Below are 5,657 nucleotides of genomic sequence, written 5' to 3'. Positions count from 1 at the left end.
TTAATGCATAATATTAATATATTACAATATTATTATATAATACTATTATTATATTATAACTCATAAATTTTATTGTTCTTCAAATAAAATGGTTTTTGTTAAAGAGTGTCTTATAAATGTATTTTGATTTTTTTAAATATCATGATCCATTGAATGAGGAGCAAAATTACTGAAAATATTTGACATGTTTATATTCTGTAAAACTTGAACAGTCATTTTTTGCTTTGAATTTTTACACATCATGATACTTTATCATCATCATGATAAATGGTATTACATTTTATGCGAAAATCCTCTTTAATCCTTCTTTAATCCATTCTCGTTCTGAAATACCCTTTGTTGAATTCTAATCAACTTATCTTCAACTTATATAGATTTATACTCTTAAGGTAGGACTTGATATAGGTAAGATTCACGCACACATAAGCACTTTTTCTATACGTATGAACCTACACCGATTTGCGTTTAGTTCTTAAAAATTTGATATTCGAGTATGGTGGCGCCTATGTCACTTTATTAACATTGGAAGCTTAGGACACTAGCGGTCCATGTATATATAGTCAAAGGTTTACACTATTGGAAATTGTTCGTGAGATCTTCAAGAATGACATATTTCTTAATGAACAATTGTTTAGATGTTTTCACCTCATAGTATAAAAAAATGTCGCACCATAAATGCTTTCCCCATAACAACCCATGTTAACTTTGATATTAAATAAATTAGCCCCGCTTGCCCTACTGCCTTAATAACTTTTATAGAGGATACTTAAAAAGGAATACATTCTTAAAATTTCAAAGATTTCTTAGATAATTTATTAGGACAGTATCCGCCAGGTTTACGCACAATGTTATTACGTGTTGGTTTAGCCATGGATGAGATGGCTATTCGGAACAAAGTGGTTTGGGATAAAATACAAAATTTTGTCAAATACATAGACACTGGTATCCATATAAACAACCGTGAACAGATACCACTGGCGAAGGAGATTGGTCTACTTGCTGACTGGAATTAATCAGCGGTAGAAAATACCGGTTGCATATTTTTTTATATCTGGCTTAACATTAGAGGAAAAATCAGAAATTACAAATAAAGTTTTGTACTTTGTTTCGTTAGCCAATATTTGCGTCATTGTTTTAACGTTCGACGGTCTTGCGGCAAACATAAATATATACCGCAGACTGAGCGCCGATATTTTAGAGAAGGAAAGCAGTTTCAAACAACCAAATGGCTATAAAGTCCGTGTATTCTTGGATGCCACGCACATGCTGAAATGAATCCGAAATACGTTTTCATTAGAACGTATTTTATACGATTATAATGACGAAGAAATTAATTTCAAGTATGTTGAAAAGGGCCTAGCTGGATAAAGGTCTAGCTATACAGACGCAACAGTACCGCAATGGCATCGTTAACGCAATGGGAACGTAGGTCTCCAGAGGTCGCAGGATGTAATTTTTAGTGCCGTAGTCTTTAGGACAGGGTATAGGAAAAAGCGTGTAAAAGCAGGGAGCTCAGGGCTCCACGTTTGACACTGAATCGCCAGGCGGGAACTGCCTGCTGTTTAGGGTCCACTACATACGTCCTATCAGATCTCTCTGACAGGGATCTCATAATTTATCCCGCACGGCTCGCTTCCCCTCTTTTTCGCCCGTATTTCGATCCCCACTACTATTCTCCTCATGCGCCTTCGCTGACCATGCCTAGCATACCCCCATGAAGTACTAGTCCCCACCATGGTCGCGTCGTCCCCACTTTCCGGCCGAGGGATAAATTATGAGAACCCTGCTCTCTGATCCTATTACTGTCCTAAAGACTACGGCACTGAAGCTTACGTCCTGCGACCTACGGAGACCTACGTTCCCATTACGTTCCCATTGCGTTACGTGCCGTTACGGTGCCCTGCCTATGGCACCACGTTGGTGCCACCGCCACCGGTTGTGAAAGTGTTAAGGGGGTCAAAAATGCCCTTGCGCCGAATAATGGTCGATCCCCACAGAGCGTGCGGTGCGGCGTTTTTCAAGCCGACCGTAAGTTCGATCAGGGCCGAAAACCAAGTTTCCAGCCTATACTAAAAGCATGTAAACGTCGGAGACTTCGAAGGGCCCCAGTGAAATTTTGTCTAGCTCGAGAGATCGAGGACCAAATGTACGGGTCAGACCACCGCTGTTCGTCCCAAAAGGTCAGTTTACAGCGCCGCTTGCGCCATTCGATAGATTATCAGAAAATAGACACGCACTCTAATTTTTAGCCCTATATCTCAACCAGGGGGGTAGTAATTGGGAAAATTCGAAAAATCAGTTTTTTGACATTTTTCCTTATTTAACGCCTTGCAAAAAATCTGAAAAAAATTTGTTCGTAGTGTTTTCAGCAACTGAGAATTTTTTCTCATTTTCCCCTTGCAAAATGTAGGCGTGAAAAATAAAAGAGTGCTAAAAGTACTATTTCATAACACGAGGCCGAAAAGTACTATTTTCACACAGAAATCTTGAGTGCACTAGATTTATACATATACGGCAGGCTTCGTTGAAGCTATAATATTGAAGAAATTGAAATGTTTTACGTGCCTAACTTTTCTGTTTAGTGTAGACTCTGGGACGGTCCGGAACTTTATACCGTAAATTTAACAATCAAAAATTCCTGCGATGTAATAACAATAACCGTCGACGATTTGTCATGGTTCACAGAAACGTCTCTGTTATTTCAAATGATTTAATAGCAATTAATCCAATCTCGCTGGCTTCTTACGAGTGTGAACCAGAATTCCAGGACTATCCGCACTACAGCTTTCAAGAACTGCATGGTCAGTTTCTGATGTTTCGTGCTTTCATTGGAAATTAAACAGATCAATGAGATCCTGATTATTTCGATCCTGCGCTATATTTAATAATATTTCTTTTTGGTTTCGAACAACCGTAAACTCGTTAAGATGACGACCATATAGAGCGGTGTTATCTCTCTCATCTCGAATCACTAAAAAATTAAATAATTGTTCTGGAGAAAATTTTGATTCTGCTATTTTTAAAATTAACTTAAGTAAATTATGTTGTGAATTAAACGGTTTAATATGGTCCACAGCACAATGAAGAGCAGTGCGCTTACTATCATCTTGAATCTTTAGACACTCGAATAATTGTTCTGAAGAAAATTTTGATTCTGTTTTATTTAAAATGCACTCAACTGTGTCATACTTTGACTGCAGATCACAATCATAAACGTCCAAAGCACGATGAAGCGCAGTGCGATTTCTCTCATCTCGAATCACTAAAAAATCAAATAATTGTTCTGGAGAAAATTTTGATTCTGCTATATCTAAAATTAACTTAAGTAAATTATGTTGTGAATTAAACGGTTTAATATGGTCCAGAGCACAATGAAGAGCACTGAGCTTACGCTCATGTGGAATCGATATAAAGTCGATGAATTCATGTCTGGAAGAACATTTTGATCCTGCTTTATTTAAAATTACATCAAGTATAATACACTTTGACCGCGGATCACAATCATTAACGTCCAAAGCACGATGAAGCGCAGTGCACTTTCTGTCATCTTGAATCATTAGAAACTTGAATAATTGTTCTGGAGAAAAATTTGATTCTGCTTTATTTAAAATGACCTGAACTGTGTCATACTTTGACTGCAGATCACGATCAAAAACGTCCAAAGCACAATGAAGCGCAGTGCGATTTATCTCATCTTGAATCTTTAGAAACTCGAATAATTGTTCTGAAGAAAATTTTGATTCTGCTTTATTTAAAATAAACTCAACTGTCTTATACTTTGACAGCAGATCACAATCCTTAACGTCCAAAGCACAATGAAGCGCAGTGCGATTTATCTCATCTTGAATCTTTAGAAACTCGAATAATTGTTCTGAAGAAAATTTTGATTCTGCTTTATCTAAAATTAACTTAAGTAAATTATGTTGTGAATTAAACGGTTTAATATGGTGCAGAGCACAATGAAGAGCAGTGCGCTTACTCTTATCTTGAATCTTTAGAAACTCGAATAATTGTTCTGGAGAAAATTTTGATTCTGCTTTATTTAAAATGAACTCAACTGTCTTATACTGTGACTGCAGATCACAAGCATTAACGTCCAAAGCACGATGAAGCGCAGTACAACCGTCCTCATTTTGAATCATTAGAAAATCAAATAATTGTTCTAGAGAAAAGTTTGATTCTGCTGTTTTTAAAATGAACTGAACTGTGTCATACTTTGACTGCATATCACGATCATTAACGTCCAAAGCACTATAATGCGCAATGCGCGCTTTCTCAACTTCAATCCTTACAAGATCAAATACATGTGCTAGAGAGTTGCGTGATCGTAGTATATCATGTACTAAATAAAACGGTCTCATATTGTACAGAGCACAATGAAGAGCAGTGCAACCGTACTTATCTTGAATCATTAGAAAATCAAATAATTGTTTTGAAGAAAATTTTGATTTTGCTGTATTTAAAATCAAGTGAACTGTCTTATCCTGTGACTGCCCATCACCAAAATTAACTTTCAAAGCACAATGAAGAGCAGTGCGATTTCTGTCATCTCGAATCACTAAAAAATCAAATAATTGTTCTGGGGAAAATTTTGATTCTGCTATATCTAAAATTAACTCATGTAAACCATGTGAATGTACCAATGAAGTAAACGGTTTCATATGGTCCAGAGCACAATGAAGAGCAGTGCGCTTACTCTCATCTTGAATCTTTAGAAACTTGAATAATTGTTCTGGAGAAAAATTTGATCGTGCTGTTTCTAAAATGCACTGATCTATCCTACACTTTAACTGCAGATTACAATTATAAACGTCCAAAGCACGCGGAAGTTTCTCACCTAAAATCCCTGGGATAAGGATCCCTTGGTATATACAGAACAATATATGATCTAAACCAGTTGAATTTAACGGTTTAATATGGTCCAGAGCACAATGAAGAGCAGTGCGCTTACTCTCATCTCGAATCATTAGAAACTTGAATAATTGTTCTGGAGGAAAGTTTAATTGTGCTATTTTTAAAATTGACTTAACTATCCTATACTGTGACTGCAGATCACGAAAATAAACTTTCAAAACACAATGAAGAGCAGTGCGATCTCTCTTATTTCGAATCATTAGAAAATGGAATAATTGTTTTGGAGAAAATTTTGATTCTGCAATATTTAAAATGAACTCAACTGTCTTATACTGTGGCAGAAGATCATGAGAATTAACTTTCAAAGCGCTGCCATCTCCCTTACTTCGATTCATTACAAAATCGAATAATTTTTCTGCAGAACATAGTAATTCTGTTGTAACTAAAGTAAACTCAAATAAATCACGTTTTGAATTAAACGGTTTCATATCGTCCAGAGCACAATGAAGAATAGTACGCTTACTCTCATCTCGAATCATTAGAAACTTGAATAATTGTTCTGAAGAAAATTTTATTTCTGTTTTATTTAAAATGAACTCAACTGTATCATACTTTGACTGCAGATCACAATCATCAACGTCCAAAGCACGATGAAACGCAGTGCGATTTCTCTCATCTTGAATCTTTAGAAACTCGAATAATTGTTTTGGAGAAAATTTTGATTCTGATATTTCTAAAATTAACTTAAGTAAATTATGTTGTGAATTAAACGGTTTAATATGGTCCACAGCACAATGAAGAGC

The 5,657-nt window shown here is 36.0% G+C and overlaps 1 protein-coding gene across 1 annotated transcript in view; it reads right to left on the bottom strand.

The window, feature by feature from the left end:
* Nucleotides 1–1,679, bottom strand: part of LOC113464275 (uncharacterized) — a 5,278-nt gene extending 3,599 nt beyond the window's left edge. Inside the window, exon 1 of the mRNA XM_026813194.1 lies at nt 1,168–1,679. The gene's annotated coding sequence lies outside the window, so the exon portion shown is untranslated. The remainder of the gene's footprint in view (nt 1–1,167) is intronic.
* Between the last annotated feature and the right edge of the window lie 3,978 nt (nt 1,680–5,657).

This window comes from Ceratina calcarata, unplaced genomic scaffold, assembly GCF_001652005.2.
Source record: "Ceratina calcarata isolate Rehan_Ccalc_2016 unplaced genomic scaffold, ASM165200v1 scaffold314.2, whole genome shotgun sequence".
Taxonomy (NCBI): Eukaryota; Metazoa; Arthropoda; class Insecta; order Hymenoptera; family Apidae; genus Ceratina; species Ceratina calcarata.
This window is presented reverse-complemented; position numbering and strand designations above follow the sequence as displayed.